The following is a 10,000-nucleotide window of genomic DNA, read 5'->3' as shown; positions in this document are numbered from 1 at the left end:
GTTGCTTGAATGCCTGGGGAGAATGTGAATGATGAATTAGACAGAATTCTACAGCTGTTAACGAACAACGGATATAGATCGCACTATTGAAACCGCAATTAAAAACCAAATTGAAGAATTCTACCACCGTCCATGACGATGGCAGAAGAGAACCCCCTTGTCATTTATCACCACCTGCATTATGGGACTGTGTACAGGGAGAAATGCTGTATCCTACGAGGAATTATTGATAGAGGCGTAATACCTAAGGCCTCTTACAAGAAAATTAACCTCTGGCTTTACAGTAAGCCTAACCTAGTGGCAGCCCTAATAATGAAAAACAGCACTGCTCCCGTGTGCCCAAAGGAGATGTGTACGAATGTAGTGTATAAATTCATATGCCCGGAGGAGATATGTAAGTCTCACAACAATACCTACATCAGACACACTACTATGACCTTTCGGACGTGAATGCTGGCCCATAGAAACCAACAGGCCATACATCAGCACTCAATTGATGTACATTATACGAAGACATCCCTACAAGAACTAATCAGAGGCGCTCAGGTCGTCAATAAAGAAAGAAATTGTTGTCTTCTTTTGATAGCAGAAGCGGTGAGCATTGCCATCCAAAACCAGCTCTTAACATCCAACAAGAATCCATCAAGAAAGAGGACTGCACAAGCGAATGCAGACCAGTCAGCGGTCCCACCTAATGCAGACCAGTCAGTAACCCCCCGAATGCTAGACACAACCCGCCTGTCAAGAAATACAAGAGTACCCAGGGAAACACAAGTAACACCTGGTATGTCCCTAGTCCTGCAAAATGTTTCTATTTTTGGCTTTGTTTTATATTTTTTAATAGTGTAAATATGCTTTTGTAAATATACATTTTAAATTTTTCTATTTATGCATAAGTATTAAGTAGATTATAAAAAAAATATTGCTTTGTAACTACAATAGGATATCCATATTTTATGTTACGCCTATAGCTTCTGACCTAAAAGTGGTTCATCCCTTAAATCCCTTGACCAATCACAGCATAGGTCTACCTTTCCAGCTGCATGCAAAGACAAAATTATTTTAAACCCAAATTGTAAACCAGTAGTCACTTGAAAATGCCACAGAATGGAGAAACAGCTGTAGTGACAATAAATGGAAGAAAGAAGTTTGTGTGTTCTTCACCGAAGATTGACGCCAGTGAAGTAGAAAAAACCCAACGAAATAAAGATTCCGGCAAAAAACTTATTGATGCCACAAAAACTATTGCTTTCAATGAATATTTTTTTAGAGAAAAACTATGCCCTAATGTTTATATATATATGTATATATATATATATATATATATATATATATATATATGTGTGTGTGTGTTTATATATATATGTATATATATATATATATATATATATATATATATATATATATATATATATATATATATATATCAGTCATATCACATACCGTGATTCATATACAAATATCGAACTACAAATGTCCTTTAATATCTAATTCTCTCTACCTCGGAATTAATATATTTTCATATATGTTTAACAAAGGGGGAATTTTATTAAGCGATAATAGGATGGGCGATCGCCAGGCTCGAACCAGCGAACTCTCAATCCCAGGACTGGCAGTGAAGCCTAAAACCACTACGCCACCGCAAGAGATATAAGTTCATGCTGCCTCCCAACTGAAATACCTGTCGCGCGCAGGTATTTTTGTTTTTGGAGACTGCACAAGCCCATCTCGTCCTCGGTAGCGTAGTAGATGGGCTTGTCAGTCTCCAAAAACAAAAATACCTGCGCGCGCATGCAAAGACAAAATTATTTTAAACGCAAATTGGTAAACGCAGTAGTACTTGAAAATGCCAACGAATGGAGAAACAGCTGTAGTGACATAAATGGAAGAAAGAAGTTTGTGTTCTTCACGCGAAGATTGAGCGCCAGAGAGTAGAAAAAACCCAACGAAATAAAGATTCCGGCAAAAAACTTATTGAATGCCACAAAAAACTAATGCTTTAATGAAAATTTTTTAAGAAGAAAAACTATCCCCTAATGTTTATATATAATGTAATATATATATATATAATATATATATATATATATATATATATACTATATTATATAACTATATATAATAAAATATATAACACACACACATATATATATATATGATATATATATATATATATAATATATATATATATATATATATATATAAATATATATATATATATATATATATATATATATATATATATATATATATATATATATATATATGTGTGTGTGTGTGTGCGTGTGTGTGTTTGTATTTTTGCTGTAAGTAATAGATTTTATGGTATTGACTTTCTTTGATGCCCACTTTATCATATCTTTACTTTTGTTTTTCAATACTTCTTCAGAGTTCTGGATAAGTACAGAGTCGAGATGTGTTTTCCATTTATTTAAAAATGCTACGGACCGTTTCACCTAATTCTCAGGCTTTTTCAAGCAGAACTAATATATTGATATTCTCCAATTCTGTTTATAGCAAGCTATCGCATCGACTGTCAGCGGTTTATGGGAGTAGCTAAAGTTTTTATTTACAATGTCTAATTTTCCGTACCTTAGTGTGGTTGGTAGTTAACATAATATTTATATAATGCATTATTACATGGTATATGATTTTATAAGTATATATATATATATATATATATATATATATATATATATATATATATATATATATATATATATATTGGTTTTACGTTCAATTCCTACCTCATATGTTCCTTATGAAATTATTGATTTTTTCGGTTGGGAAGTCTTTCCTCTCCGGTGCTCACCTTGACTGTGCTTTCTGGAACGTGCAGAAGGTAAAAATCTCTCAGCCTCCAACTGGGCATTTAAACAGAGCTTATTTGTGGCAATGCATACTGCTTCTTTGATCGTTATGTCCCGATATGAATAGCATCTGTATTTCATTTTAGTGTTATCTATCAAGTCTTGTTGCGATGGTTTCTTGTCGTGTTTGTCTTTATAATGTTGGAAGATGGTTCCTGTGTCTGTGTGCGAGTAATCTCCGTCTGATAGAGTGGATGTTCTGCCAATGTAATTTTCTCTGGAAGGACTACATTTCTCCTCGGGGCAAATAAATTCATAGACTACATTAGTAGTCATCTCCTTCGATGTGGGTGTCCTTGTACTATTTCTTTTTACCAGTGGTGGCAACAAGCAAGGTTTGCAATATACCTGCGTGTTTATGTCGGTATCAGGGGCTTGTGGTTTGACGTTATTCCATTTAATCCTGATAATGTTGCTGCTGTTGTTATATTCTTTGTTAAAGTTAGTTTGGAAGTATATTGTTATCTGTTGTCCTGTCTTCTCGTGTTGTCTGTGGTGGTGTCTTGCTTGTAGCATCGGTCGAAAAACTTGTGTATTTCTGATTGTGTCATGTTCTCTTCAAATCTATTGTCAGTGGTTAGTGAGTAGGTCTTGCATTCTGTCCAATTTCTGGTGCGTCATCCTCTATGTACTGTAGTTGGTAAACGCCCGTCTTAAGGCATTCACCTCTCGCGTTCAGGCAGCGTCGAATGTTAGTGTGTTATATTTGTTGGTTTTGTTGTCTACAAGTACATCTAAAAATGGAACTGTTTGGTATAAGCTTTCCTCATTGGTGAAGTTTAGTACAGACTTTTCAGTGAGGCTGTCTTTTAAAGTCTGAATATCTTGTCTGTTGTTCGTCACAATGAAAATGTCATCGATGTATCTTGTATAGATTTCTGGTTTCTCATGATTGTTGAAAATAGTGTCCTCTATATTTGCCATATATGTGTTCGCCATGAGAACGCCCAGAGGGGATACCATGGCTACACCATCAATTTGTCGGTATAATTCTTCTTTCTGTCGGTAAAATGGGGCTTCTTTTGCGCAACGCTTCAGGCATGCTTCTTATGGTCTTCTCTTGGATTTGTAGTGGGGTTTGTTGTGACTGGTATATGTGGTTAAGGATTATGTCTATTGTGTCGGTATGTATGCGGTGATTATGTCATTCAGGGCATTGGCTATTTTGTAGGTGGGGATGCGATCTGTGATATAATTGGTCTGAGTGGGTTATTGTTTTTATGTCTTTACTGCGCCATAGCAATAGCCATGGCTAAAGTCTCACACGATGTCCGGGAAAATGTTTTCATGGCATTTTGTGTCAGCCTCCTTTGCTAGCCTTGCCATTTTCTTCAAATGGTCGGCAGGGTCTTTGGGGCATCACTGGTAATGAGAAATAGTCCATGCATACCCACACCGAAGATGACCACCAATGTAATCAATGAATTTATTTGCCCCAAGGAGGAATGTAGTCCTTCCAGAGTAAATTACATTGGCGGAACATCCACTCCATCAGACGGAGATTACTCGCACACAGAAACACAGGAGCCATCCTCCAACACCATTCAGCCCAAAACAACGAGAAACAGTCGCTACAAGACTTGATTAAATAAAATAAAGATGCAATTCATATCGGGACATAACAATCACAGAAGCAGCATTCATTGCTATAAATAGGTCCAGTTTAAATGCCCAGCTGGAAGCCGAGAGAAGTTTACCCCCTGCACCATCCAAAAACCACTGGTCAAAGACAGCACCGGTGAGGAAGGACACGCCCTGAAGCCACAAACGAAAAAAATAAAAAATTTCATTAGGAACATAACAAGTAGAAATAGAACATAATACCAGTGCATATATACATATATATATTATATATATATATATATATATATATTATATATATATATATATATATTATATATATATATAGAATCTACTGGTCATTTTGACCGAGATACATATGTAATTGCCACAACTGTGCCTATTATAATTAAGTATGAATTTGGTAAAAATGACTGGTTGATTCTACATATATATTTAGCACAAAAGCAATACAAAGGATTGCCCACATGCCTACGATGGCGAGGATGGGTCTATTCCAGCACCTAATAAATATATCTGACAACAGATATATGTACTTATGAAAGAGAGGGAATGGACTTTTATCGTTCTCGTGGTCAGGTCGCCAACGAGACCTCGTCATGATTATGGTAATGCAGGTTCGTTTCCTACTGCCAGACATCATAATTTCTTCATATATTTCTTGTGCATGGATATTAAGGCTTTGTTGTGACCATCGTATAAAAAAAAGAATTCAAGAAGAGGGTTTGCTGGCCAGTAAAATTATACTCATATATTTTATATATATTTATATAAATATATATATATATATATATATATATATATATATATATATATATATATATATATAATATATATATATACTATATATGTGTGTGTGTGTAATTTTAACAGCCAGAAAACCCTCTTCTCTGAATATATATATATATATATATATATATATATATATATAATATATATATATATATATATATATATATATATATATATATACACTTATAAAATCATATACATGTAATAATGCATTATGTAAATAGTATGTTAACTACCAACCACCCTAACGTACTGCAAATTAAGCCTTGTAAATAAAAACTTTAGCAACTCCCATAATCCGCTTACAGCCGATGTCATGGCTTGCTATAAATACAATTGGAGAATATCAATATATTAGTTCTGCTTGGAAAAAGCCTGAGAATTAGGTGAAACTGGTCCGTAGCAGTTTTAAATAAATGGAAAACACATCTCGACTCTGTACTTATCCAACACTGAAGAAATCAGTGTCACAATGCATACATGTATATATTCGTTGTTAATTCCGAGGTAGAGCGAATAGATAGTAAAGGACACTTGTAGCTTAATGCATATATATGAATCACGGTGATGTGATAAGACACACACATATAAATATACATCATATATATATATATATATATATATATAATATATATATATATATATATATATATATTATATATATACATATATATATCTTGGTACCAAAATTATTAAATAACCAAACTACCTCAACAACCTTATACCTGACGTGAGTTTACCCCAACCTGGAATTCTTTGTCACTGTTTTTGTACTTCGTCCATCTGGTTACGATTTTAACGATTTTCTAATAATTTCTCTTATATAACTTTGTTTTACATTTTGGTTGTGATTTTAAGTATATTTTAATGTATTCATCCAGCTTACATAATGAGACAGATGTCTTGAAACGTCGGCAACAAAGAAATGTCGTTACTGTGAACGTCTTCCTCTGCCCTTGGTCCTGTTTCCTTCAGTTGAAAGCACCGCTTACCCTCTCAGCTATTATATATCTATACATATATATACATATATATTGTTATGAACCTCTTATGGGTTCATTAGGTTCTTTGATAAAAAAAAAGAAGAAAGTTCGGGACTGAAAAAATCTGGCAGCAACTGAGAGAGACAAAGGAGGATGGAACTAAGTAAAAAAAAGACCTTAATACTAATATAGTTTATACAAAATTTGCAATTGCCTGACTACAATATTAAAAAAATGTTTAAGCAAAACACATTATGAATTTGATCTGAAAGTCATCAGATAAGGCAAAAGGCAAATAATCAACATAACAATCATTGAGAGAGAGAGAGAGAGAGAGAGAGAAAACATCATTGAGTCAAAACATCCTTAACCAAAATAAACTTTTTTTGTAAACAAGGGAAAAAGAATTTTATATAGAGGTTCAGTAAATGAAAAATTTACAAAAAATGCAGTTACAAATATTACAGTAACATCAATGCGGGTAGTTTGCAAATACAATTTAAATATAATTAACATGGTTACATTATAGAATACTTGTCAAAAATATTAAAAAATGAACAAAAAGGGACCATAAAAACCAAAAGCAGGGTTAACACATTATTCCAAAAAACACAGCATCATCAATTTCCTGATTACTTGAAATATTAACCTTCCCAATAAAAACCCTGAGAAAACCTTAGGCAGTGGCGGATTTAAGGGTGGGGCGGCCACCTGGTCACGTGCGCCCCCCATGGATGGATTAATGTGTAAATCTCTCAAAGCTATAATTCAATTTTGATAATGTGTACCCACTGCACACAAGTATAATATTGCTAGAAACACTGAAAACAAAATTATACACACACACACACACACACACACACACACACACACATATATATATTATATATATATATATATATATATATATATAGATATATATATATATATATATATGTATATATATATATATATAGATATATATATATATATATATATATATATATGTATATGTATATATATATATATATATATATATATATATCTATTATATATAAAATACATATTTTAATGCATGTTTTTAATGCTTATATTTTGCTAAAGAAACTTCACTGCTACTTCTTTGTAATCTACAGGCGTTGGAGACTAGGTAACAATCATCAGAATTATAAGCGCTCTCTCTCTCTCTCTCTCTCTCTCTCTCTCTCTCTCTCTCTCTCTCTCTCCTCTCCCACACACACACACACATACATACACACACACTCCCACACATTAATAGAAACTACTTGTTGTTAAACAGCCAACACGGTTTCAGGCAAAACAGATCCAACCTCTCAAACCTCTTAGAGTTTTTTCATAACATGCTAGGTATTTACGATATTAATAGAGTAATAGATATACTCTACTTAGATTTCCAAAAGCCCTTTGACAAAGTTCCACGCAAGAAACTAATGACAAAAGTTAGGCATTGTTGGAGAAATAGCGGAGTGGATCGAAGACTGGCTAACTAATAGAAAACAGAGTCGTAATAAATGGTGAAGAATCAGAATGGTCAGATTGTAGGCTTCACTAGCAAGATAGCAAAATTTGTAGATGACACCAAACTAAGTGTAAATGCAGCAGACCCAGATACAGTGCAATGTTTAAGAAATTATCTAAGGGAAATAGGAGAGTGGTAAAAAATATGGCAAATGCCTTTTAACTTGGATAAATGTAGTGTTACAAATAGGAACAAACAACCCTCATGCCAACTACATGCTGCCTTGGAATGACATGAATAGTGTACAACAAGTAGAGGACCTTCGAGTTATTATTACAAGGACTTAAAATCCACAAAACAATCCATACAAGCTGAAAAGAAAGCACAGAAACTAGTGGGATACATAAAGAGGCAGTTCAGATACAGAAATAAGGAAACGGTGTTGCAGGTCTACACATCAATAGTTATATCACATCTTGAATATACAGTACAGTTTTGGTAACCAGCACTAAGAAAGGACATAAGTACACTAGAAGGGGTACAAGCAAGAGCCACGTAGTTAATTCCATCCATCAGGCAAAAAGGTTACTGAAGACGACTAGAGAGTCTGAACATGTATGACCTAGAAAAGCGACGATTGCAAGGACAACTAAAACAGACATTTAAAATACTGAAAGGCATAAAAAAAGAAGACAGTAACCTCTTCACATTGAACCAAAACCAGGCTAGAAATAATGGATGGAAACTAGAACTGAAGAGATACAACACATCACACTGTGGGAACTTCTTCACATACAAGACATGCGACACATGGAATAAACTGCCACCAGAAGTTGTAAACAGCAGCAGTATAGAATAGTTCAAATGAAAGATAGACAAAATCATTAGAACACTGTGAATGAATTGTTTGTGCATTTGGGATTGTAAGTTTATATTCAATGGTGAATTTTATCAACAAATATTTGGCATGGCAATGGGAAATCCTTTATCACCACTACTCTCAAACCTGTACATGGAATTCTTTGAAAAACGCTACTTACCTAATATCATTTATATTCCTGTAAAGTGGTATCGTTATGTTGATGATATCTTAGCTGTTCTGCCTGTCGGTATTGATGTAAATGATTTACTCTCTAAATTAGATAACCAGGTACCATCGATTAAGTTTACTCTAGAATTAGAAAAAGACAATTGCCTCCCTTTCTTAGATGTTTTGATACATAGAGAACCATTTCAATGTAAATTCAGTATTTATAGGAAACCGACCAACAACTTAACTTATGTTCATTTCTTCTCAGGCCACCATCTTAACATAAAAATATCAATTTTTTCTTCTATGTTTTTACGAGCATTGCGCATTGTCAGTCCACAATATTTGGATCAAGAAATTGAATACATAAGAAAAATAGGGAAAGATTTATGCTATCCTTCACATATATTAGATATTTGTTATAATAAAGCCCACAAAAAGTTTTATAGTGTAAGTAACACGCAGAAAGAAAATTCTAAGAACATTCTCAGTTTGCCTTATTTTAACGGATTTGAAACCATTAAAATCATTGTTAAAAGCTCTTAATGTCAACCTTGTTTTTTCCTATAATAACACACTAAAAGGAATGTTAATAAAAAATGGCCCCGAGAGAAGCAACAACATAATATATAAAATTCCATGTATGGATTGTCCCTCATTTTATCTCGGACAGTCTAGCAAAGGCCTAGAAGTAAGGCTAAGCCAGCATAAATATTCTGTAAAAACTGGGCAAACATCTAATGCAATATTCATTCATGTAAGTGAAAACAACCACCGAATAAATTGGGTTGGTAGTTCAGTAATTGCAAGGTCAAGAGATGTCTTATCACGAAATCTTTTAGAATCTGCTTTAATACAACTTACTTTTCATTGTAATTTCAATGTTAGTCGTGGCCTTTTTCATTTAGACCCTTGTATTTGTAACATGTTCAAGAATGACCTCAAAGATATAATTACTGACTTAAATAAAAATCAGTTGCCTTAGAGTTATCTTTGTTGTAATGTATGTCTGACATGTATTGTGAATATGGTTTTATTTACCAAGTTCTGAATAGCTGTCACCTATAATCCTTTAATTGTCTTGTCCTTGTATCTGAGATGATTGTCTTAAACCTTTAATTGCACCCATTGTTTATGCTTGTTTGGGAAGGTTTCTCATCTTCCAGGTGTGTCGGATTCTAGGTACTAATTTCTTTATAATCCCTATCTGTCAGTTATACGAATCTTCTTGTATTGTCTTTTGCCTCATTTATATCAGTTTCTGCTCAGTAAAGGACGTTTAATGTAG

General features: G+C 33.7%; 1 protein-coding gene across 1 annotated transcript in view; it reads left to right on the top strand.

The window, feature by feature from the left end:
• LOC135223343 (reelin-like) overlaps window positions 1–10,000 on the top strand; it is a 484,942-nt gene that overhangs the window by 81,286 nt on the left and 393,656 nt on the right.

Source organism: Macrobrachium nipponense, chromosome 8, assembly GCF_015104395.2.
Source record: "Macrobrachium nipponense isolate FS-2020 chromosome 8, ASM1510439v2, whole genome shotgun sequence".
NCBI lineage: Eukaryota > Metazoa > Arthropoda > Malacostraca > Decapoda > Palaemonidae > Macrobrachium > Macrobrachium nipponense.
This window is presented reverse-complemented; position numbering and strand designations above follow the sequence as displayed.